This window comes from Macaca nemestrina, chromosome 5 (assembly GCF_043159975.1).
Source record: "Macaca nemestrina isolate mMacNem1 chromosome 5, mMacNem.hap1, whole genome shotgun sequence".
NCBI lineage: Eukaryota > Metazoa > Chordata > Mammalia > Primates > Cercopithecidae > Macaca > Macaca nemestrina.
The window spans coordinates 19298459-19326090 of NC_092129.1; the positions used below are offsets into that span (position 1 = coordinate 19298459).

Genomic DNA, 27632 nt, shown 5'->3' on the forward strand with positions numbered 1-27632 from the left:
GCGAGAAATAAATTTTTCTTCTTTATAAATTACCCAGTCTCTAGTATTCTGTTATAGCAGCAAAAAATAGACTAAGACACCCAAGTTGATACAATTTGTAAGAAATAGAGCTAAGAATTTCTTCCTGGTCTTCTTGACTCCAGGGTCCATATTTCTAATGACTTCCTGCAGAAAGACTGACTGCTGTAGTTTGCTTGGGACCAAAGGTTTTCCCAGGATGTGAGACTTTTAGCACTAAAACTGGAACAGATTTAGGCAAACCACCATGGTGGGTGTCTTAGTCCATTTTACGTTGCTATAACAGAATACCTGAAATTATATAAAGAACAGAGATTTATTTCTTACATTCCTGGAGGCTGGAAAGTCTAAGGTTGAGGAGTCCACATCTTGCAAGTGCCTTCTTGCTGCATCATCTCACGGCAGAGGGCAGAAGGACAAGTAAGCATACGAGAGAGAGTGTGTGGAAGGGAGCCAAACTTTTCCGTTTATCAGGAATCTGCTTCTGTGGTAACTAATCTACTTCCACAATAAAGTCATTAATTTATTAGTGAGGGCAGAGTCCTCTGAAGATTAATTTCCAACACACAAATTGTGAGGGACACATTCAAACAGTAGCAGAGGGCCACCTTACAATTCAAGCTGTTGTTTCCTGTGAGTGCTGTTCAAAATTACTTGTATAAGGATCTTGGCGTTGGAAGGGTAATAGTATAGGAAATGGTGATGATCCTGTTTTAGAATACAATAGCATTCAGGACCTCCTTAAGGTCTTCATGATCTTCTGGACACTTAACACCTTCATTACCTTTCTTTTTTTTTTTTAATTTATTTATTATTATTATACTTTAAGTTGTAGGGTACATGTGCATAACGTGCAGGTTTGTTACATATGTATATTTGTGCCATGCTGGTGTGCTGCATTACCTTTCTTAACATCTTCCTTCTTGAGGCTGTTAAAGAAACCAACGTACTTCAAGAGACTAAAAAAGCCCGTGGACTCTGGAGAATCTAGATAAAAACTATAGGATGTACTACATTACATTCGTTTCTGAATTTTTCATGGCATAAAGACTTTTCTATGTTACAGACATTTTTACTTCAATATTAGAATAGAAAACCAAGTTATATTAAGGGGAATTTTACCTTTTTTCAGGCAGAATAAACAAGAAGTTAGAAGTCAGGTGTGCCTCAGCAGTAGGTGTACAAGAAAAGCCAGAGTAATCTATGGGAGTCAGTAGCTAGATTTTAAGAGACTGCTCTACAAGAGGTTTTATTTGCTATTCTGAAAAATGTAAAAGAAAACTTACCTGGTCAGTGACTTAGTGAGGCCATAGGGAATCAGCGATTGCCAATTCTGATGAATAGAAGCTGTTTAAGTAGACAGACAGGTGGGCACCCTTACAGGGTCTTAGGGCAAAGAGTGTGAGGATGGAAAATTAATGACGTCTCTCAATGCTCGGAAAGAGTTCTAAGTAGAGCTTTGCTCTCAAGGCCGGAGGAGAAAGAACTGTGAATTCTTACAGCTGATTTGCAATCATAATCTGACCAGATAATGCACGGAAGGAATTCCAAGGGGATGATGAAGCGAATTTTTTTTTCTTTCTAGATGGCTTCACCTCCCTCCTTCCTATAATTTTTTAAAGTAACTATTTACCGAAAAGGTACTATATTTTAGGGGGAGGAATTTTTGGAATACTTTCGTGTTCTGTTAATGCTGATTTTTGGAAACAGTGCTTTATTTCTTTTGTTTTTAATTTTTGTTTTATTTTGATGAGAGAGCAAAACTCCTAAATTTCTAGATATTTTGAGAAAGCTGACATAATAATCATAATCAAAACATTTTATTGGGTGCTTGTTTTGTGGCAGAAAGAGTATTAATCCATTATTAATGGTATTTTATGTAATCCCCATAATTACCTTTAAGTTTTCTCACATTTTATTGATGGCAAAGCAGTTACACAGCACTTATGTCACTTGTTCATGATCTCACACCTAATAGGTGTCGCAGAAAGGATATGAATATTTATGTGCCTGTTTCCAAAAAAAATCCCTGACACTTCCTGCATGAATATCTGGGCCATAACACTAACGAAACCACCAAGAAATAGAGAAAATAAATGAGGACGAAGGGAATTTGGAATTGGTATTAGAGGAAAAAATGATGAATACCAATTGTGATTTTGAAACCAACCGCAGTTTGTCCTAACGTCCCTTTTCTGAATATCGTCTCAGGAGGAAAGGCCCCAGAAGTCTGAACGAAGAGTTCATGATTATGAAGTGGGTCTGCAAAGAGTGGACTGTGGCTGCCGGAAAGATATTCTGCTTAGATCTTCTCTCCAGAAAGAATTTACTGTTTAGCTCCAAGGACTGCAATTAGCTGACAACTTTTAGCTATGAGTGCTTTAAAGACCTACTTCAGTTTTTAAGTTGAAGTTAGGCTTCTTCTTCACAATGCCCCCAGCCAGTTATTGATTGTGAAAAGATACTAGGGTATGGATAAATATCAAAACAATAGACTCCTCTCCGGGTGATCTTTACTCTGGAGCTCCCTGTTAGATTGGCCAGACTTTGCCAAATTTCTACTGTGGTCTGAAGCTCTCCTTGAAAAATCCTGCTTCCTCTTCCTTTTCCTTCCATAGGTATCAAATCTGCATTATTTTCTGTGGCCTTTCCCTGCCCGATTCTGCACCTCACTCAGTTTATATTTCATAGTCATTATCCCTTCCTCAATTTACATTTCATAGTCATTATCCCCCTCCTTCCACCCAATAATCTTCTTGTACTCCTATCATTGCCTCAGCCTCTGCTTCCCAGAACACCCAAGTGACACAAACTCCCTACCCTAGTTATTATCACAGTTGAGCATTCAATCTGACAGTCACAGAAATCAATACTCAACACTGGATATAATTCTATCCCTTGTGGAGACCAAACAGTCATTTGATCTCAAGTTGATTATATTAGCCATCTTGTCTTCGAAGATGCAGTGATTCATCTTGACTGGAATTGATTCACATTTTCAATGTGGATTTGACTTTCCTGCCTGCAAGGTCTTAGCCAGTGCCAATATTCAAGGGTTTTCATAGTGGTTGATTCATCAATATGTGATCCCACATAGCATCTCCCTGAATCAAGGGACCCACATTACAGCAAAGTTGCTATGTAAGAATGTACATAATCATGAGGGTCACTGGGCCAGATGATAGTGCATCATTCCGAAGCTGCTGGAATAAGAGAGAAATTGATTAGTCTGTTGGAGGTGCAGATGAAGAGCCAGCTTGGACATCAGATTCTGCAAAAATTGGGTAACACTTTTGGGGATGCAGAAAGGTCAGTTACTGTTCTGTGTTTCTAATAATAGAATAAATGGGTCTCCAAAGCGGGGACAGAAGTTGGCATCATCTTGCTTATCATCATCTTAGTGACCCACTTAGGTAATTTGTGCTTCTTCTTCCCACAATTCTAGACTCTCTAGTCTATAAATTATTTTTCACAGAGGGGAAATGCTTCTAATTTGGGACATAGTGAGACTCCCATTAAACTTTAAGCGATGACTCTTGCTCCTTTGGATTTATTCTTCCAATAGACAGTCAGGCAAGGAAAAGAGTTACCCTGGCAGGGGTAATTGATTCTGATCATCAGGATATGCTAGGCATGCTATTACACAATTTGGGCAGGGAGGAATATGCTTGGCACCCAGGTGATCTCTTGGAGCTTTTCTGGGTACTTTTTTGTCTGATATTGATAATCAATGAACAAGTGCAGCAGCCAGGGCACGAGAAGGGCAAGATGACCAGGGATAAAGGTCTACATCATCTTACCCCAGTGCATCATAATCACGATGCCTAGACCAGTAGAGATGCTGGCTGAGGGTGACTGTAATCTGGAATGGGTAGTAAATTGAGGAGATGATGAACATTAGTTGTGACCTTGAGAGCACCTATAGCAATGTGTTTTTTTTTTTTATTAACCTTCCACTTCTAATATTCCCTATGAAAAGAGATCAATCAGAATCCCAGAACAGCTGTGTTCCAGAGGAAGTACATTTAATATCACATTGTTTAATTTAACATCACATCGTTCCAAGCAGGTCAAATGGTGAACTGTACTGGATATTGTGGTGGGTTAACCATATGTTCCCCTAGCCCATCTTCTAAGAGTTTTGACTGCTGAGGGCTGGATGCTGAGGCCTTCCTTAGGAACTTGGTTTGGCCAAAGGAAGCTGCTTTGCTCATAGTTACTTCTCCTATAATGAACAAGGGGAAAAGTGCAACAAAAAGCTGTATCATTAGCACTGCTTTGCCTCATTATCAAGTTTGGTGGAACTCTGCCAGCCACCAACACCTGGTAAATTACATCTTTTGAGCTTATTCCGGCTACATTCATCTTCTGAAATGAATTGTGTTTCCATAGGCATGATTGTTTTCATTAAAGAAAATAACAGAATAATGTTAGGGATTCATTTAGCAAATGCAATTAGCTAGAAACACAACAGAAATTATCACTGAGAGCTGAAACTAGGGTGAGGTGAGTGAGGCACTTCCTTCAGGTGTTAGATTCAAGATGGTGTCAGAAAACTCAGTAGTCAAGGTGGGTAATATTTAATGCAGTTTCACTAAGAGTAGATTCTAAGTGTCTTCACAACAGAAAATAAGTGTGCATATGCTAATTAGGTAAATTTAGCTATTCCACAATGTATACATATTTTACTATTTTTGAAATATGAAATATGTATATACTATTCCACAATGTATACATATTTCAAAATATCATGTTATAGATAATAAATATAAAATGTGTCAAAAATAAGTTGAAAATTAAAAATAATGTGAAACATCCACAATAAATGGAATACCAAAAATTTTTTTAAAAGATTACTACTTATGCTTTGTTGTTTAGCATTTAACTCTAGCATGTCCTGGCATGGCGCTGTTGCAATGCCAAGATAACATTAGGTTGTCTTGTTCACATTTTGGAGGGGCTTATTTTGTAAGGTCATTAGGATGATATTTAGAGGCTGGGAAGGGGAATAATTTGTGAAATGAATTCCATGATTGGAAAGACATAACACGCCATCTAAAGATTCATTACTTATCACCTCATTGGGGTTGGGGAAACAGTTTTTGAGAATATTTTAGACACAATTTTTATTTTAGCAGAACATTGGACTACATGAATTCTTCCTACTTTCAAACTGTGACTTTTTAAAGCATGTATCAATTCTTCTGTTATATTCAAAATTTAAAAAATTTAAATATAATGTTTTAGTCATATTATTGTTTTAGTATGCAGACATTTTTCCTCAGGGAAAAGACATTGTTAGGTTATTGTTATCCAGAATAATAAAGGCAGTAAGTCATTTTTTATTCAAATACTAATCTGATTAAGATTTAGAAGGTACAGAGCAATAGAAAACAGAATATTCAAAATAAATATATTCTGGCATCAAAATGTAAGTGTTTTATTTATGGTATCTACCTTATTAATAAATTAAAACTGATTGTTACATGAATCAAATAATTAAAAAGGATGCAAGTAATTCACTGAGCAAAACTCTGCTTCAGGTCAGATTTTCAGTCTTTACAAAATCCAGAAAATGTGATTTCCACGTTCATTACACTAAAACAAAGAAAACCAATTAAAATAATGTGCAGACAAATTAAAGTTTGTGTTTTAATATTCCCTGATACCATTAACACTGTAGATTATTAAAACTAAAATACTTTTAGAAATCCAATTTATTTTCATTCTTTAAGGTCATTTTCTTTTTTTGTATTCTTCTCAGGTTGGGAACTGAATGAAGGCCGGTTTTTCTTTTTTGTTTTAAGCCTATTTATTTTCTAGTCTTCATGCAGTATAATTGTTTTAAAAACAGAGTTGGAAAAGAGTTTAAATGAACATTTCCATAATAATGTTTAAAAATGTTCAGGAACATTTTCTTTTCAAATTGTTTTAAAAAATATTCACTGAGTTCTTCCATTAATTTGCCTAAAAAATTACAGTAAAATAACAATAAATAATATTTATGACAATGAGCCCACCTGAAGTTTGAAATATAATAAACTCTCATTGTCAAAGAGAAATGCCAGCTTTAAAATGGTAATGTCTTGTAAAGAGAGAGACCATGCATATAATGGTATTTAAAGATCATAGAAATGGAACATATATATTTCTAATTATTAATAAAAGCATCCATGTTGTGATGTGGAATATTTTTTGTGGATTAAAAGTAATATTAAAACAAATCACATAGTACAGAAAAGTATAGACCAGGCGCGGTGGCTCACCCCTGTAATCCCAGCATTTTGGGAGGCCGAGACGGGCAGATCACGAGGTCAGCAGATCGAGACCATCCTGGCTAGCACAGGTGAAACCCCTGTCTCTACTAAAAATCCAAAAAGTTAGCCGGGCATGGTGGCGGGCTCCTGTAGTCCCAGCTACTCAGGAGGCTGAGGCAGGAGAATGGCGTGAACCTGGGAGGTGGAGCTTGCAGTGAGCGGAGATAACGCCACTGCACTCCATCCTGAGTGACAGAGCGAGACTCTGTCTCAAAACAAACAAACAAACAACAAGAAAAAAAAAGAAAAGTATAGACAATAAATAATACATAATAAATTTACTTATAGATATTTCAATATATAAAAACTGAAAACATTTTGATGTGTTTTCTTCAGGATATATTTCTATTTTTCTCAGCACTCCAAATATAGTTAGTTATCAGCCGTTTTTTACTTAACATTATATGCCATTAACATTTTCCAATATCATTAAGAATTCTTCCAAAATGTTTTTATTAATTGCATGTTATTGTGAAACATAAACAAAATACAAAATAGTATTTTCCCCTCATTCCTGTGCTTACAGCATTTCTATTGTCTTGCTTCACATTTTTATTATTAATATAAACATTGAAATGAACATCATCAGTTTGAAACTTTTCATGTATTCATTATTAATTTATTCATATACTTTTCTAGAAGTTGAACTGCTGAGTAAAGAGGTTTAAATATTTTCCAGATTTAACACACGTTGGTAAACTGTTTTCTAGGAATGATGGACCAATTTACATTCCAAACAACAAGAAGCAGCAAAAATCAATTTAGACTTGAGATCATTGCTCTTGGTCTTTTGAGTATTCATTAAAAATTCTATAGGTGAAAAATCGTAACTTCTAGTTTTAAATTACATTTATTTAATTACCAGTTAGTTTAAGTTTTAAAAAAATGTATTAGTTAAATCATTTCTTTTTCAGTGAGTTTTGCACTAATGTTCTTTCCCCGTTTTTTGCATATTGTATTGTTTTTCTTTGTAAATTAAAAATATTAATTATCTGTTGTGTTAATAGAAAATATTTTTCTTAAGTCTTTTAATTCGCTTTTAAACATTTTGTGTGTTTTGTAGTTTTTATGTATTTATGTGCTTTTCTCTTTTTTAGAAGGTTTATTTTTAATAATTAGGAAATGTTTTCTAGTTCAGAGATGAGATAATTATTTTACTAACCTATTGTCCTCTAATTTTTCCTTGATTTTCCTTTATAATTTCTCTCTCTAAACTTAGTTCAACTTTCTGAAGTTTATTTCAGTGTTTGGAGCAAGAAATAAACTTTTAGTTAAAAAATAAAATTTTTAAAAATTAAAATAAGAAGTGAAAAGTTTAATCTCCCTTTTCATTACTTCCTGCCTCCTGTTTCCATGCAAAGAAGTAACCTTAACAAGTATTTATTCATTTGCTCTTACATGTACTCATTTTAGATTACTCATCCATTTGGCAAAGATTTTAGAGATCCTACTATGTATCAGCCACTATTGCAAATACCAGAGATAATGGTGAGCTGCCTTCACAGAACCCTCCTTGCAACAGAGTGGAGCAGAGAAGATTAAGAGTTAAATACATGAAGAAACACAGTAATTTCAGAGGGTGATCAATAGTATGAAGGGGGGAAACACATTAATGAGATAAAGAGCAATGTGGAGAGCCACTGAGGGAAAATTTCATTTCTCATCTCTTGCATTTTACTTTTTATTTTATATAGCTGATTAAAAAAAGTCTTTCTGAGGAGGTGACATTTAACTTAAGATGTAGAGGAAGAGGCATCAGCTATGGGAAATTTGGGTAAATTAGTTCCAAGCAGAGGGAGGAGTAAATATAAAGGCCATGAGGTAGAACCAGATTGACACATCTGAAAAACAGGAAAAGGAAGGACCAGAAGCACTGAGGTTTAAGCGGGGAAAAAAAGGAACCCCAGTAAGGTCAGAGGTAATTTCCCTGAAGATTGCCTCATGGATTGCTTCTACAATCCATTTCTCAGATTTTGAATCAGTTCTTGACATGTGTATTTGGGGCTAATGTTTTAATTTCTGCAGCGTTTGAATGCTTGGGGAGTGTATATAGCATGGATTACTGCTAGGGGTATTCGAGGGCTGACAGACTTGGGTCCAAACGTCTATACTGTCACTTACTAAATGTGTAATCTTGGGCAATATACACAGCCCCTTTAAGACTTGAAGCTTCCTCAGCTGTAAAAGGAGAAATAAAAATTCCCAACTTACAGAATTGTTGAAAAAATTAAATAAGATAGCATTTGTAAAAGATTAAGTTGGCAGCAATAGTAAGCCAAAAAAGTTACAATTTGGTAGGAAAATAACTTTTATTATGATTCTAAAATTATTATTCCAGATCTGCTTTAGAATATCTAAGATATCCTAAAATAATTCTTTGGGGATTTAAAATATTTAGATTTGTTTACACCTGTAGGTTAACTAAAGGAATATTGATATCTTATTATTCCCATCTGGAAACAGTCACTTAAATGGGAGAAAAGTTTTTCAATCTACCCATCTGACAAAAGTCTAATGTCCAGAATCTACAAGGAACTTAAACAAATATACAAGAAAAAGACAAATAATCCCATTAAAAAGTGGGCAAAGGATATGAACAGACATTTCTCAAAAGAAGACATTTATGTGGCCAACAAACATATGAAAAAATCTCAACATCACTGACCATTAGAGAAATGCAAATCAATACCACAATGAGATAGCATCTCACTCCAGTAAGAATGGTGATTATTAAAAAGTCAAGAAACAATTGATGCTGGCAAGACTGTGGAGAAACAGGTACACTTTTACATTATTGGTGGGAATATAAAAAAATCTACAACAACCAGAGATAACATTTGACCCAGTAATCCCATTACTGGGCATATACCCAAAGAACTATAAATCATTATACTGTAAAGACACATGCACACGTATGTTTACTGCAGCACTCTTTACCAACCCAAATGCCCATCAACCCAAATGCCCATCAATAATAGACTGGATAAAGAAAATGTGGTACATATACACCATGGAACACTATACAGCCATAAAAAGGAATGAGATCATGTCCTTTGCAGGGACATGGATGAAACTGGAAGTAATCATCCCCAGCAAACTAACACAGGAACAGAAAACCAAACACCACATGTTCTCACTTATAAGTGGGAGCTGAACAACGAGAAGACATGGACACAGTATGGGGAAAACACATACCAGGGTCTGTCAGGGGTTGGGAGACAAGGGGAGGGAGAGCATTAGGACAAATACCTAATGTATGCATGGCTTTAACCTTAGATGACAGGTTGATAGGTGCAGCAAACCACCATGGCACGTGTATATCTATGCAACAAATCTGCATATTCTGCACATGTATCCTGGAACTGAAAATAAAATAAAAATAAAAATAATAAAATAAAATAAAGTAAAATTCATCTGATATGGTTTGGCTGTGTCCCCATTGAAACCTCAACTTGAATTGTATCTCCCAGAATTCTCCCATGTTGTGGGAGGGAGCCAGGGGGTAATTGAATCATGGGAGCTGGACTTTCCCATGCTATTCTCATAATAGTGAATAAGTCTCATGAGATCTGATGGGTTCATTAGGAGTTTCCACTTTTGCTTCTTCCTCATTTTCTCTTGCTGTTTCAATGTAAGAAATGCCTTTTGCCTTCTGCCATGATTCCGAGGCCTCCCTAGCCATATGGAACTGTAAGTCCAATTAAAACTCTTTTTCTTCCCAGTCTCACATACATCTTTATCAGCAGCATGAAAATGGACTAATGAGGTAAATTGGTACCAGGAGTAAGGTGTTGCTGAAAAGATACCTGAAAATGTGGAAGTGACTTTGGAACAGGGTAACAGGCAGAAGTTGGAACAGTTGGAGGGCTCAGAGGAAGACAGGAAAATGTGGGAAACTTTGGAACTTCCTAGAGATTTGTTGAATGGCTTTACAAAAATGCTGATAATAATATGAACAATAAGGTCCAGGCTGAGGTGTTCTCAGATGGAGATGAGGAACTTGTTGGGAACTAGAACAAAGGTGACTTTTTTTTTTTTGAGATGGAGTCTCACCCTTGTTATGTTTTAGCAAAGAGACTAGTGGCATTTTTGCCCTTGCCCCAGAGATTTGTGGAACTTTGAACATGAGAAAGATGCTTTAGTGTATCTAGTGGAAGAAATTTCCAAGCAGAAAAGCATTCAAGTGGTGTCTTGGCTACTGTTAAAAATATACTGTTTTAAAAGGGAAACAGAGCATAAAATTTCAGAAAATTTGCAGCCTGATGATGCAGTGGAAAAGAAAAACCCATTTTTTTTGAGGAGAAATTCAAGCCAGTGGCAGAAATTTGCATAAGTAGCAAGGAGCTTAATGTTACTCCCCAAAACCATGGCGAAAATATCTGCAGGCAATGTCAGAGACCTTCATGGCAGTGCCTCCCATCACAAGCCCAAAGGCCCAGGAGGAAATAGTGGTTTCTTGGGCTAGGCCCAGGGTCCCTGTGCTGTGTGCAACCTAGGGACTTGGTGCCCTACATCTCAGCTGCTCCAGCAGCGGCTGAAATGAGCCAATATAGAGCTCAGGCCATGGCTTCAGAGGGTGCAAACCTCAAGCCTTGGCAGCTTCCATGTGGTGTTGGGCCTGTAGGTACACAGAAATCAAGAACTGAGGTTTGGGAACCTCTGCCTAGATTTCAGAAGATGTACAGAAATACCTGGATGCCCAAGCAAAAGTTTGTTGCAGGGGCAGGGCCCTCATGGAGAACATCTGCTAGGGCAGTGTGGAAGGGAAATGTGGGATGGGAGCCCCCACACAGAGTCCCTACTAGGGCACTGCCTAGTGGAGATGTGAGAAGAGGGCCACTGTCCTCCAGACTCTAGGATGGTAGATCCACTGATGGCTTGCACCCTGCACCTGGAAAAGTCACAGACACTCAACACCAGCTGGTGAAAGCAGCTGAGAGGGAGCCTGTACCCTGTGAAGCCACAGGGGCGGAGCTGCCCAAGACCATGGGAACACACTTCTTGCATCAGCGTTACCTGGATCTGAGACCTGGAGTCAAAGGAGATCATTTTAGAGTTTAAAATTTGACAGCCCTCTGGATTTCGGACTTGCATACACCCTGTAACCCCTTTATTTTGGCCATCTTTTCCCATTTATAATGACTGTATTTATGCAATGCCTGTACCTCCATTGTATCTGGAAAGTAACTGACTCGCTTTTGATTTTACAGGCTCATAGGCGGAAGGGATTTGCCTTGTCTCAGATGAGACTTTGGACTGTGGACTTTTGAGTTAATGCTGAAACAAATTAAAACTTTGGGGGATTGTTGGGAAGGCATGATTGGTTTTGAAATGTGAGGACATGAGATTTGGAGGGGCCAGGGGTGGAATGATATGGTTTGGCCGTGTCCCCATTCAAATCTCAACTTGAATTGTATCTCTCAGAATTCCCATATGTTGTGGGAGGGACCTAGGAGGAGGTAACTGAATCATGAGGTCAGGTCTTTCCCGTGCTGTTCTCATGACAGTGAATAAGTCTCGTGAGATCTGATGGGCTTATCAGGGGTTTCTGCTTTTGCTTCTTCCTCATTTTCTCTTGCTGCCATGATATAAGAAGTTCTTTTCACCCCCTGCCATGATTCTGAAGCCTCCCCAGCCATGTGGAAACGTAAGTCCAATTAAACCTCTTTTTCCTCCCAGTCTCGGGTATGTCTTTATCAGTAGTGTGAAAACGGACTAATACAATTTTCCTATATCATTCAAAAAATTTATAGAGATTTTTCCCATATAAATTCTACATGTTTTTTGTGAAGGTTAAGTTTTACATGCATATTTATAAGAGTAATTAATAAATATATTAACAGTCAGATTTTAGTATCAGTGTTATATAATAAACCTAGTAATTCCTTGATTGGCAGCTGATATTTTTGTAAATGGAATTACCTGCTTCTTGAGAGTTTAATGCAATTTATAGTTAAAACAATCTGGCTCTGAAGCCTCTTAAACAGGAAGTATTTTGATTTTTTTAAAGATATGTAGCAACTATTTGTCTTTTAATTTTGCCTATTTCTAAATATTTTTACAGAAGTAGCCAATTTTTAATTACCAAATTTATTAACACAGAAATATAGTGTGTACTGTATAAAACCTATATTTACTTTTCCCCCCTTAGTCTAATTTTGCTTATTTGTGTTTTTTCTCTCATTTTTCTTCATTCAATTTGTATTGATTTGCTAGGGGTGCCATAACATAGATACCACAAGCTAGGTGGTTTAAGCAACATAAATGTATTGTCTCACAGTTTTGTAGGGAAATAATCTGAAGGGAAAGTGCTGACTCCTTCTGAGGGCTGTGAAGGAAGGATTTGTTCCATACCTCTCTCCTTGGTTTGGAGATGGCCATATTCATGTTCCTATAGAGTTTTTCTATATATGTATCTGTATCCAAATTTTCACTTTGTATAAGCACACCAGCCAAATTGAATTAGAGCCCACCCTACTCCAGTGTGACTTCAACTTAACTAATTACATCTGCCACAACCCTATTTTCAAATAAGGTCACATTCTGAGGTCCTGGAAAATAGGACATCAGTATAAAAAATCTGCAGGGGGGAAGCAGACACAATTTAAGCCATAACACAATTTATCATTTCATTTTTTTTTTAATTCAGAAAAGTATGCCTGGGTTTTATCATTTTTAGAGATTTCCCACTTTATAATTTCATCATTTTCTTTCTTCCATATTCTTCCATATTTTTTTCTAACTTCATTTTGTTTGCTTTTGAAATGTTTATTTTCTCTTATTTAATAATAAGGAAATACATTGCCTTCAAGTGGTCTTTTCTCTATGTACAGCTCTTGCTGTATCATATATTTTGATCTGTTTTTGTTAAATAATTTATTATTGCATGTTTGCTTTTGACTTTGAAAAATCATTACTAAAGAAAAATATTTTTAAATTTCCAAGTGTAGAATTTTTTAAAAAATGAGACAGAAAATCAGTATCAGGAGACAGTTTAGCAAGCTGATTTCCAGTTATCTAAGTGAGTGATAATCATTACATTGACCACTTACCATGGTGCATGTTTTGGTTATCAACCTCACACAGAGAAAATACATTTTAAGTTTTATACTCAATTGTGCATTCATGTCTAAGACGTGAATCCACGTTAAACTCATTAGGATATTTTGTTAACAAAACCAGACATCCAAGATGTGAATTAATAAGGAACATACCTGTTGTGGGAAAACTTCCATATTAGTGACCAGTTCATTCTTTTCAAAGGTACACCTATAAGAGGTATTAATCAACTTCAGAAGTTAGCTCTTTGAACAAATAGAGTGAGTTAAATAGATTACAAATCTTGGGCACAAGGATAATATCAGTGCAAAACTATAACAGAAGGAGGTTGTTTCTAGTAAAAAGGGATGTTCTGGTGATCTCTGGTTAAGTTTCCTACTCCTCTTGAAGGGCACTACCAGCTGCTTTAGCTCAGTGCTTGGGCAATCAGGACTGAGGAATGTACTGTTATTGACTTGTGATATCCTTAGCTACACTAACGTTTTCATTTAGGTTATAAGGAGAACTTGCTGATTTAGGCAGACTGGACCTCTTTAAGGTGAGTTTTCCTACATATGCAAACGCTCTTAAAAACGAGGCTAGTCCAAAAAAACACCCAACTATTCTATCAAAAAGACACGTGCACTCTCAAGTTCATCACAGTACTGTTCATAACAGCAAAGATATAGAATCAACCTAAGTGCCCATCAGTGGTGGATTGGATAAAGAAAATGTGGTACATATACGCCATGGAATACTATGCAGCCATAAAAAGGAATGAAAACTATTGTTGGGTACTATGCTCAGTACATGGGTGATGGGATCATTTGTGCCCCAAACCTCAGTGTCAAGCAATATACCCAGGTAAGAAACCTGCACATGTATCCCCTGAATCTAAAATTAAAGTTGAAAAAAAATGAGCATAGCAACATTCTTTTCACTTATTCAAGAAATAATTATTGAATGCTAATGTAAGCTTGCCTCTGTGCTCTGTCCTGAAAATATAGTTGTAAACCTAGCAATAGGGTCTCTACCACCTGAGGCTTTCAAAGTAGAAGAGGAGATAGCATATGATCATATAAACAAATTTATAAATAAAGAAATGTTTGATTTACCATTGTAATATCTGCTAGAATGGAGAAATATATAAGTAACTTGTGAACTAACAAAGTTCACTCTTCGGAAGTGATATATAAGATGACTGTCTTAGAATAAGAATTTCAATAATGAAAGATAGATGGGTTGAGCATTCCAGAGAAAGGAAATTGCAATGGAGAAGAACAGAAGTCTGGACCTCCAAGCTGGCGCATGGAGAAAATAAAGTAAAATAGGAAACAAATAAACAAAAACAGAATGACTACAACACAAAAAGCAAAGGGAAGAATTGCAGAAAAGGAGATTCCTAGAGACTCTGCAGAATCTTGTAGATCATGTGAAGGATTTATCCTTTTCTTAAGATAGGGTGGCCATTGAAGTGTCAAGAAGAGAAATATTTTAAGATTAATTTGACTGCTGTGCTGAGAGTGATGGGAGCTAAGAGAAGATGTGGGAAGCTCCGTTACTATAGTGATTTAGGCCAAAAGTTGGAAGGCTTGATGTAGGGTGGCAGCAATGACAATGTTGAGAAGTAAGTGGACTGGAGATATGTTTAGTATTATTGGTAGAATTCACAGGACTTGGTACTTGTTTAGATATTCAGTGTAAATGAGAGCGCTATTAAAGATAACTCACAGATGTTTGACTTGAGAAATCTAATGGATGGCCTTGCCATCTCCTGACACTTAGTAGAAGCTCAATAAATCTTATCTATTTTTAGCTACTTGTGTAATAGTCACAAGAAAAATATGGACACGTGACAAGTTTACCCCATCCCCAATGTATCACACCATACATACATGCATATAGAAAAGCCACTTGAAAGAAGAAACTTAAACCAAACATACAAGCAAACAAAAAGTAGGCATACACCAAACTAAGCTACAAATTGCCTTTTAGTCTAAATCATTAAATAATTCATAGTTTGAAGGCTATTTAGTTGAAGACCTGGGTTACAGTCTCACACTGCCTCTGACTCTGGGGTGAATTTAGACAAGGTGAAGTGGCTTTGGTTCACTGAACTTTAGTTTTCTCAACTGTAAGAAAAAAAGGCAAGGACCGTTGGCTATTTATTATTACAAAACCTATAATCCTCTAGTAGAGAGTCAGATCCATAGAACACTATGCAAATATCTGCAGTGGTCATAACTGTGGTTATGTAGTAGTCACTATCTTTGCTTCATTATTCACACATTTATAATATGTTTTATTGCCTAGAAGGAGATAAGAGTAGGATGGTGGTAGAAAAGCAAGCCTAATTTTGGAACATGTTTGAACTATTCTTTTCAGATAGCCTTTTACATTTTCTATGGAAAACACAATGCTAAGTTGTTTCTTTTTAGTATAACTTTCTATATTTTTACTGTAGCATCCCATCTGCTTTTGGCCCTCAGTTAAATGTCCATTTGTTTACTGGTATTAATTTGCAACAGCTATTTATTAAGCAGAGAAATAATTATAGCTAGTAGGTCGTCAACTTTAATATTTCTTCTTCAAAATTCATCAATGGTTTCCAGTCCCTTTAGAATAAAATATCAACTTGCTACTAGGGCTTAACGGAAAATACTATGAGCTGGCCTTGACTGACATCTCTATTATCATCTGATATCCTCCTTTCCTTTGCTTACCATTTGTGAAAATACCTTTGCTCCAGCTTTGTATGCCTTTTTTTTTTTTTTTTTTTTTTTTTTTTCAGTTCTTAAAACATTGCAAGCTGTCTCCTGGCTCAAGACTGTATATAAGCCAGTCTCCCATTCTGGTAAAGCTCTACCCCTAGTCTTTTCTTGCCTGCTTCATCCATGATATCTCAGCCTGAATGACATGTCCTCCAGGAAGCTCTTTGATTTTTCCGCCTGTCTTGTTCTCTCTTGTTAACTTCTTTTACATAATCCTGTTTGTTTATTGCATTCATCTTTTCTAATTGTTTAGGAATGTTTGCTTTTTCAATTTTTTCTTCCAGGAATCATAGCTGTCTATTAATTATTATGCTATTAATTATTACCATGTTGCCTGACACAATAGTTGGTGTCTTTTAGACACTCAAAAATATTTGTTGAATGAATTAACAAATAATAGAGTTACAATATCTGGAATATAAACTACAGAATCTGAGTTCTGAACTTTTTCTACCTATACAGAATATGGTATTTGAATTCCATCAGCTTACCTTCAACTGATCTTGAGTCTCACAATGAGATAATTCAAAAGCATTTTTTAAAACTGAGAAATAGTACAATGAAGATAGTGTCCCTGAGGCAAAGTTAAGAATAAACACAAACCTCTTCTTCAAGTAACTCCTCCCTTTTTAAACATTTTCTCATTTTTTCAAGTGATGAAGAAAATATCACCATGTTATTCACACATATGCCTGAAGCATGTTTAAGCTACATTTTTTCAAAGTGTAAATTTAATTTAAAAGTCAGAAATAGCCAACAGAGTCATTGTTTTTATAGATTTAATCTGAATAAAGAATGTAAAAGTTTGATTTATTTTCCACATTAATTTAAGTTCAAATTGAAGGTAGTTTTTAAGTCCAAAGCCTGTCTCATATCACAAAGTAGTGTGCAGTTATCATCATTTCATTAGTTGGAATCTACTCAGAATTTCAAAGAAAAGAGAGAGTGCAATGGGTGCATAGATTGAGGATTAGAAATCATTGTAAGTGATGTATCCATGCTTTAATTATACAATAAAAGTCATGTAATAATATATCTTGGACAGGAAGGATTAAATGATGTGGTATTTCTCAGTTGGGGGAGTTCACAATAGTCTTTCAGATAACTCACTTGACAATCTTTGGTAGGGTGAGAGAAACTATATTTTGAGCCTAAGGGAAATTTGTATGGCTTCGCATATAATTCTTTTCATGATGTCCACTATTCTACAATTTTCCTTTAGCCATACTGGTACAGTAACAGAGGAAAATTTTTCTTATTATTTTTTTCATTCTATATCCATTTAATCAAGTGTTTCCTAAGCAATCGGCTAAAAAAATCCATTTCTCCTTCCTTTCTGTTTTCTCTAACAATGGACTTAGTTTGAGAAAATTTTGTATACTTTGTAGGTATTAATCATTATGTAGTACAAATAAAAAGTCCTAGGATTTTTTATACAATGATTCTAAATGTACATTATTTTCTCAATCCGATTTTGGGAATTGAACCCCTGCATTTCCATTTAGAGGGGAGAAAGATGCAATGCATTGTATTCACCATAGACAACATCAAGCATACAATTTATGCTCTGCCAACTTACTCTCAGGTTATACAAAATGGCTTGCATATTTTTCACATTTTTATAATTTATTCTAAAGTACCTATGAAAACAGTACTATAACCTTTGAAGTAGGAAATTTATCTCTAGGTAATATTCCCATCCTGTCAGAGCCATCCAGCTAAGTGATATTGATGGGACTTTAATGATATAAATTCATTACAGGGTTGAGTTGTTTCTCACCATTGTGTGCCACCATGTTGTCACACTGCTTTCAGCTTCAGTGCTCCCTGCTACTTGTCTCTCAAGAAAGTTTTGCGTGTAACTGAAGCATGAGCATGTTTATCTCAGTTTGAACATATGTGTGAGTGTGGGAGAGGATTTCATTTTGCTGATCCAACTTGTGATGACTGTTTAGTTCCTCAAATCATTTTTATTTTTCTTTGTCTATTTATTCCTTCCAGGACATCTTTCATTAAAAAGGACATTAAAATCTCCAAAAACAGCCACTCTAGAGCTGTTGCTGGCCATTCGTTAAACACAATAAAGATGACATCAAATATGTTAACTTTTAAAATATTATATTTAGAGTATAATGCATGCAAGTTAATCTACATTCAAGTAAAAAATATTACAATTAATCTGTGATCAGAAAAGAAATATTAGTATAACATGGTGATCATATAAAATCACAGAATTTTGAAGTTTTTATGAGCAGGGATGGGTGGGGGTGGGGGGTTAAGAATGAAAAAGAAAAAAATAAGGAAATAGAATATGTATCAAGAGCTTATGGAAATGTTTTAAGCTAATAGACAAAGTATGGAAATGCTTTTTATGCTAGGTGATGCTTTTTAAATTCTAAAACCAGATAAGGTTTAATAAAATCAATGGAGAAGAAGAGTTAGGAAGAATCTTAGAAGACACCTAAAAAAGAAAGAAAAAAGAAAGGGAAAAGAAGGGAAAGGGAAGGATCAGGGAAGGGAAAGGGAAGGGAAAAGAAAGTGGCTTTGACTATGAACCATGACTATGAAATGTAAGAAGTACATTTTACCTTGTGACCCAATATGTACATGTAAACGTACACATATAGTACTGAACATTTCAAGAAGAGATAATTATAGTTACTATATGCTATGTACTCTTACCTATTTTGTAATTAGTAAAGTTTAATTTTATAACAGTTTTAGGTTCCAGAAAAATTGAACAGAAAGAATAGAGAGTTTCTACATACTCCCTCCCTTCACACAGGCACGACCTCTCCCACTATCAACATTCTGCACATTTCTTACAACTGATGAACTCACATTGACATATCATTATCACACAAAGTCCACAGTTTCCATTAGCATTCGCTCTTGGTGTTGTACATTCTATAGGTTTTAGTAAACATATAAATGACATGAATCCACCATTGTAGTATTGCACAGAATAGTTTCATTAGCCTAAAAATCCTCAGTGCTCTGCCTATGCATCCCTCTTTCACCACTAACTCCTGACAAGCACTAGTATATTTACTTCAGTTTTTGCCTTTGCTGGAATGTTATATAGTAGAAATCACACAGAATGCAATATTTTTTGATTGACTTCTTTTTCTTAGTAAAATGCATTTAAGTTTCCTCCATGTCTTCTTGTGACTTGATGGCTCGTTTCTTTTTAGCATTAAATAATATTCCATTTTCTAGAAGTACTACAGTTTATCCACTCACCTACAAAGGACATCTTGGTTGCCTCTAGGAACTGGCAATTATGAAGAAAGACGCTACAAATATCTATGTGCAGGGTTTCGTGTGGACATAAGTTTTCAGTTTATTCGGGTAAATACTAAGGAGCACAATTGCTAGATCATAAGGAAAAAATATCTTTAGTTTTGTAAGAAACTGTCGAAGTATCTTCCAAAGTAGCGACACCATTTTGTATTCCTGCGATGAATGAATCAGAGTTCCTGTTGCTCTATATCCTTACCAGAATTTGGTGGTGTCAATATTTAGAATTTTTGTCATTCTAATAGATGTCTAGTAGTATCTTATTGCTGTTGTAACATGGAATTTCCTAATAACATATGATATTGAACATATTTTCATATACTTATTTGCAATCTGTGTATCTTCTTTGGTGAGGTGTCTGCTCAGGTCTTTTTTCCATTTTTAAATTGAATTGTTCACTTTGCTGTTTTTGAATTTCAAGAGTTCTTTGTATATTTGGGACAACAGTCCTTTATCAGATATTTCTGTTGCAAACATTCTCCCCTAGTCTGTGGCCTGTCTTCTCATTCACTTGACATTATCTTTCATAGAGCAGAAGTTTTTAATTTTAACAAAGTCCAGCTTATCAATTCTGTCTTTCACCAACTCTGCCTTTGGTATTGTATCTCAAAGGTCTTTACCATATGTATTGGTACATTCTTGGAGTGCTATAAAGAACTACCTGAGACTGAATAATTTATAAAGAAAAGGGGTTTAATTGGCTCATGGTTCTGCAGGACATACAGAAAGCAAGACTGAAGAGGAAAGCAGACACATTCTACATGGTTGAAGCAGGACAAAGAGAGAGTGAAGGGGGAAGTGCTATACACTTTTATAAACAACCAAATCTCATGATCTCATGAGAATTCATTCACTATTATGAGAACAGCAAGGGGGAAGTCCACCTCCGTGATCCAATCACTTCCTACAATGCCCCTCCTCCAACAATGGGATTGAGTTGAATATATAGATCAAATTGGAGGAGTTGACATCTTGACAATATTGAATCTTCCTATTTGTCTCTCCATTTATTTAGTATTTCTTTGATATCTTTTATCAGTTTTATAGTTTTTCTTATATAGATCTTATACATATTTTGTTAGATTATATCTAAATATTTCATTTTCAAAAGTAAATGGTAATGTGTTCTTAATTATACACTGCTGATATATCAAAAGGTGATTGTTTTTTGTATTTAACCTTCTATCCCACAACCTTACTCTAATCACTTAATAGTTTCAGGAATCTTTTTGTTTATTCTTTTAAATTTTCAACATAGATAATCATGTCATCTTTGAAAAAAGACAGTTTCATTTCTTCCTTCCCAATCTGTATATCTTTTATTTCATTTTCTTGTTTTATTGCATTAGCTAGAACTTCCTAAATAATGGTGAAAATGAACAGTGAGAAGAAACATCCTTGCCTTGCTCTTGATCGTAGCAGAAAAGTTCTTATTTTCTTATCACTAAGTATGATGTTAATTGTAGGGTTTTATGGTAGGCATTTTTAAACAAATTAAGGAAGTTCCCCTCTATTTCTAGTTTGCTGACAGTTCTTAGTATTAATAAGTGTGGGATTTTGTCAAATGCTTTTTCTGCATCTATTGGTAGAATCATGTGATTTTTTTCTTTAGCCTGTTGGTGTGATGAATTACATTAACTGGTTTTCTAAGGTTGAACCAGCCTTGCATATCCCATCTGGTCATGGTATAAAATTTTCTTTATATATTGTCAGATTTGATTTGCTACTATTTTGTCGAGAATTTTTGCATCTATGTCTAACAGAGGTATATGTCTGTAGCTATTTTGTTTGTTTGTTTTGTAATGTCTTTGGTTTGGGCTTTAGGGTAATGCTAGCCTCATATAACTAATTAGGAAGAAGTCACTGTTTCTGTCTTCTGAAAGAGACTAGAGAATTTGTATAATTTATTTCTTTAATGCTTGGTAGAATTCACCAGTGAAGCCAGCTGGGCCTGTTGCATTCTGTTTTTGAAGGTTATTCAATATTGATTCAACGAGGTTTATTCAAACTGTCTATTTCTTCCTGTGTGAGTTTTCATATAGGTTATCAAATTCGTGGGCATAGAGATGTTCTTAATCCTTTACTATCTTTTAATGTCCATGAGATCTGAGGAGCTATTCCCTCTTTCACTTTTAATGTTAGTAATTGGCGTCTTCTCACTTTTTTTTTTAGTTAGCCTGACCAAAGACTTATTAATTCTATTGATGTTCACAAAAGGTCAGCTTTTGGTTTTGTTTTCTCTGTTGGTTTCCTGTTTTCAATTCTCTTAGTTTTCCTTCTAATTTTTACTTTTTCTCTTTTTTCCGCTTACTTTGTATTTAACAGGCTTTTCCTTTTGTGGTATCCTAAGGTCGAAACTTAGAACACTGGTTATTTTATCTTTCTTCTTTTCTAATATATGCTTTTAACACTATAACTTTCCATTTGACATTTAAGATTATTGAAATGAGTGGATGAATATCCACAATATTTGTTATCATTTTCTATTTATTCCTCTTGTTCTTTATTCCTATTTTTGTCTTCTACACTTTTTCTATCTTTTATGGCTTTAATTTAGCATATATATACACACACACACATATATACATATATATACACATATACATATATATTTTTTGCTTTATTAGTGGTTGCCCTAGGGTTTGCAAAATATAGTTATGACTAATCCCAGTCCATTTTAAAACAACATTATACTACCTAATGGGTCATGCAAGGTAACTTACAATAACAATATATTTCTAATTCCTTCCTTCTGTCCCATGTATCATTGCTGTTATTCGTTTCACTGATACATAATTATACATAATTATATAGTCACATCTATATATATAAGCACACATAAACAAATACACTTTTACTATTATTTTTGACAAAATGTCTTCAAGTAGATCAATTAAGAATGAGAAAAAGAACAATTTTTATTTTATCTTTGTTTATTAATTCTCTGATGCTATTCCTTTATGTACTTACAAGTTTCTGACCGATACCATTTTACTTCCCTCTGAACTTGTTTTAAAACTTTAAAGGCAGGTCTACTGGCAATAAATTCCCTCTATTTTTCCTTTATCTGAGAAGTATTTATTTCTCCTTTACTTTTGAATAAAATTTTGCAGGATACAGAATCCCAGTTCAGTGGGATTTTTTTTTTCTCAAATCTTTACATATTTCACTCATCTCTTTTCTTGCTTGCATGGTTTCTGAGAATTATGATGTAATTCTTATCTTTGCTCCTCTATAGATAAGGCTCCCCTTCTTCACGCCCAGCTTCTTTCCATTTTTTCTTTATCATTAATTTTATGAAGTTTGAATATGATATACTTAAGTGTAGGATTATTTTTTTTGTTTGTTTCTTGGTATTTATCCAACTTGCTGTTCTCCAAGCTTCCTGGGTCTGTGGTTTCATGTTTGATGTTAATTTGAATAAATTCTCATTCATTTGTGCTTTAAATATTGCTTCTGTTTCCTTTTCTCTTTATCCTTATTCTGGTGTCTATTTCATGTATGTCACACCATTTATAGTTGTTCGGCAGTTCTTGGATACTCTGTGTTTTTTTTTTTGGAAGTATTTTTTCTCTTTGCTTTTCAGTTTTGGAAGTTTCTATTGTCATATCCTCAAGCTCAGAGATTCTTTTCTCTGCTTTGTTCAATCTACTGAGAGCATCAAAAGCATTCTTCATCTATGTTACAGTGTCTTTTTTTTTTCTTAGAATATTCTAAGAATTTTTAAGAATATTCTTTTTTATTAAGCATTTCTTTTTTATTCTTTCTTAGAATATTCACCTGTCTACTCTCTGCTTCCATTACCTATTTGCTCTTGCAGAGACTACATTCTCTGTTAAAGTCTGTAGCATATCAATCATAGTTATTACAAATTCCTTGTCTGATAATTCCAGTATTCCTGCTGTATCTGACCCTGATTAGATGTTTATTTAATCTCTTCAAACTGTACTTTTTTGCCTTTTAATATACCTTATAATTTGTTGTTGAGTAGGCATGATATACTGGGTAAAACAAAGGGCAGTAAACAGGCCCTTAATGTAATAGTTAAATTTCAGTGGGAAGAGGAAGCATCCTATAGTCCTATAATTAGGTCTTTTGGTGAGTCTTTGCCCGTGGACTTTGAATTTCCCCAGTGCTTCTCAATTTGTCCCTTTTTAGATGGTTGGAGGGGGCTGGAGTTGTTTATATCCTTTCCTTCAAGTGGAAGGCTAGAAGGGGCTGGAGCTAGGTTTTCCCTTCCTCCAGGAGGAAGGTTACAGCTGCTTAGAAGTTGGACATTTCTTTACCCTGATAGTGAAGCTGATAAAATAGTTTCTTCTGCAGACAGGCCATGTTAAGAAGAATAGTATGCTTTGATGTATTTCAAAACGGATTATTTCCCCCTCACATTGCTGGAAGCATGAGGGGACTTTCCTCAAATATTTACTGTGAAGACCTGGTAGAGGCCCTGGAGACAAAACTTACAAAAGTGTGAGGGTCTCCCTATGACTAGGTTTTCCTGGAGTTTTTATCCCTCAAACTTGTGCACATTGAGCCTCTAGTTCAAGTTTTTCTGCCTTAGCATTGATTCCTACAGTGGTTTATGCTTAGGAGTTTCTGCCCCAATAAGTTGTGAATCTCTGTATCTATCTGTCACTCCAATTTCTGGGGCAGTAATTTGCCCTGTGATCTTCCTTCTCTGATAGATCTTAGAGGAGGACTTGGTTTCCAGTCTGTTCAGCTCTTTAGTTGTTGCCATGGAGTGGTGACATCTAAGTTCCTTGTGTATTGGACTGGTCTATTTTTTTTTTTCTAATTTATTCTGCTTCACCTAATAGTTTAAAAAACACAAACTAACACTCATCTTCTTTTTTTCCAAATGAGGACACTTTCCCAGACAGGTTGTGTGATTTTCCCAAGGACAAGCAGGCTGCTACTTGCAGATCTCTGAGCTCCCATGACAGAATATTTTCTATTATGATTCAAGGAAAAGAACCCAGGGTTAAATTTTTAACTACCAGGTTCAGGGCTGGCTCTTCTACATTCAGTTTGGAAAGATATTTTACATTTTTACTGCAAATAAGCAAGTACTCAGATTTTTATAAAGATAATTCTGTACAGCCTTGAACAAATTATTTAACCTGCTTCCTACTTTACAGGTTTCCACACGCCCACTTTTCAGTGCTTCAACCACCGATGACTACTTTATTTAGTGGTTCTAAGTTTTATGATGCCATAGTTTATGCTTTTGCTAACATAAAGTGCTATGAATTCAAGGCATCTGCCACACTAATATCTTTGGTTGCTATAATTCATTTTTTCTATCAATAGATTAATGCCCCATCATTAAATTTGATAGGAAGAACTACTATTGTTACCAAATAGACTATTTTATATGTGTGAGAAAACTTTTCAAGGTCATTATCTCATTGATTCAACAAGTCATGTAAACCGTGCAGGTTAGTTCTTATTGCTCTTTGTTTACTGGTTACCTTTGAAATGTTTTGTCATTGTCCAAATTCTCATATCTAATAAACAACAGAGCTAGGATGGAACCAGGACTTCTATGTTCTAAAATAGTGCTCTTTTCATAATATAGATAAAACATAGCAGAATAGCAGAGTCAGAAGCTTGGAGCTTAGTTCCATACTACAGTGAATCTCTCCTGACTGGTGCTATAGTATAGCTGATTCTTCCCTTACAGCGTTATGGTACCTTCTCAATGAATAAAAGCTATTCACCCATCTGTGATGTAAACTGAAAAACAAGCAAATAGCTTTGCTGTGGCCTTCAAATATCAAGTATCAAATTATTCTTTGCAGAACAGCATATCATTTCTTATAAATTAGAATGTATTTTCAATAAAATTTGCTTATTTATTATAGGATGACACATAAATATGTGTTGATTTTCAGAGGCTCATTACCTTATGGTTTAGGTTGCATTGTCAATTTGAGTGAATTATCCCAAGTAAGCATCCAAGCTAGGTAGTCAAAATTCCCAATTTCCAGGGGAGCTGGGGCTGTACTTACTGCCCACGTCCCCACCATCAGAGCCAGCATTTCCACTACCTTGACAGCTGCTGTGCAAAGCTCTGCAGCTTTAAAAAAAACAGAAGTAGAAGGAGGAGATGAGCTGGGACAACTTAAGAGACCTGAGCCCAGGGACACATTCCCAGGCTGGAAACTTTGCCCATATGTTGAGGTAATTTTATGGTGAACAACTGTCTCAGTTTGCCTGGGACTGAGAAGTTTTCCCATATGTGGGACTTTTGGGGCTAAAATGAAGACATTCTTAGGCAAACTGTGATAAGCTGGTTATGCTAGGTTCTGTCCCCAAAGGTAGATTGCTAAAAGTGTCCAGAAAATTTCATTTGACTGTGTTACACTCCTAATATTTCAAAAATTCAAGGTTAGTTTGAATTAAGAAAAATAAATAGGCTAACAGAGCCTGAAGTTAAGGGGTTAAAATAAATTTGCTTAAAATTATGGCTTGATTCCTAAAAGTTATCTACTATAAGCTCAAAAGGAATGGTAGTTTGAGATAAGATGTCGGGAAGGATCAAAATAGAAGTAATTGGGATCATGGGGAACTTTGTATTCTAAAAGAGAGGAAAGAGAGGAGACTTTCCTTGTTTACCTTTCTAAAGTAGAAGTATGGGGATTCTATAGAGGAATGGGGTGGGGAAAATCACTCGGAGTGTAGGGGGAGAACAAGCAAGGGCTTAGAAAAACATAGAAGAATTAAAGTAAAAAATAAACCTAGACTATTTTGATCAAATTTCCTTTGATCAATAATCCTCCCCGAATCAGTAAGCAAACCTTCTATAGAGAGCACATGTACATACCTATTGTGTTTCTAGCCTACTTTCCTGCTCTCTTATTCATTCCATGAATTCTAGCTGCTAGGATGCTGATCCAAGGTTAGTAGCTCATATACTAGTCTGTTTAAGCCTCTGGGGATTTAAATGTGGACAAAACAGACACAAAGTCCTTCCCACATGGAGATTATAATGTGGAGTGAGAGAGAGACAGGCAATCCGTAAAGCAAACTGGCAGTTTACAGTACATTAGACAGTTGTAAATGCTTTAGAGGAAGATAAAGTCAGGGGAGAGGGTAGGAAATAAGAGTATTGCATGTTCATAAAGATCTCACCAACAAGGTAAAATTTAGAAGCAAACACATAAAATAAAATGCTTTAGAAATCAGAAATTCCAGCTGGCTATTATTCTGGAGATTTAATTCGTAGAGCCAGTAGACATGTGCAAAGGAAAGCTTTGCCTCTTAATAAATAAATAATAAAGGCAGAACACTGAACACAGTTGGAAAAAGTTAAAGAGGCTGACAGAAGAATCAAGCTTCTCTATGCGTATAAGACAATACTACTGCCATTTTATTTCATTTTCATTTGTTTGCCTGGAATTGACCAGAGAAATACTAGAATCTGCACCTTACCTGCAGCCTCAGGCACTGTATGCTACAAAGAAACCTCTAAAAGTGAACCGGAGCACAGCACATAAACCAGGGTTTCTCTTGACACAATTTGTCTCATACTTTTGTTTCAACAGAAACTAGACATTCTTCAAGCCAAGTTATAGGAGCTTACAGCCTGAGGCATTGAATTGCATTGAACATAAAAGCCCTTATTCAAAAATAACTTATTTAAACATTCTGTTATAGCTGCATGGTATTTATCTATCAGAGTGGTGAGTAAGTCTTACATCAGTAACTCTTGGTTTTTCTACACACTCCATAAATCACTGACAAATACATTATTTTGAAAGCAAAAGCTAGCATCTTTTGTTTTTCAGCAATGTGATACTATAATAATACCATTCTTACAGATTATAAAAGTGCTCTTTTTGAGTACGAAAGGCACTCCAAATACTTCTTGGCACTTAAGCTAGATGTTTATCTCATTAAATTTAATAGATATTGATATTTGCACAGTTACTATAAAATAGAACAATTGCTTTTCTTGAATTATTTTGACTATTGATCCCCTTGAGTGGATGACAAAGGTAAGAAAACAAATCTGGTCTTGCATCACAGATATTCATGTGCTATAAATGACCAGAAAAATTTAAATTAGCATGTTATATTTGATAACATCAATAATTAATTATTTTGTAATCACCAATTGAAGTACACAGACTATGGAATTTTCTAATTTCTATAAACCAACTGTGGTCTCTCAAGGAACAGATAA

The 27632-nt window shown here is 35.3% G+C and overlaps 1 long non-coding RNA gene across 1 annotated transcript in view; it reads left to right on the forward strand.

The window, feature by feature from the left end:
- Window positions 1-11728: 11728 nt before the first annotated feature.
- The window catches only part of LOC139363116 (uncharacterized), a 95287-nt gene continuing 79383 nt past the window's right edge, over window positions 11729-27632 (forward strand). The window contains exon 1 of the long non-coding RNA XR_011623027.1: window positions 11729-11982. This is a non-coding gene — a long non-coding RNA (uncharacterized lncRNA). The remainder of the gene's footprint in view (window positions 11983-27632) is intronic.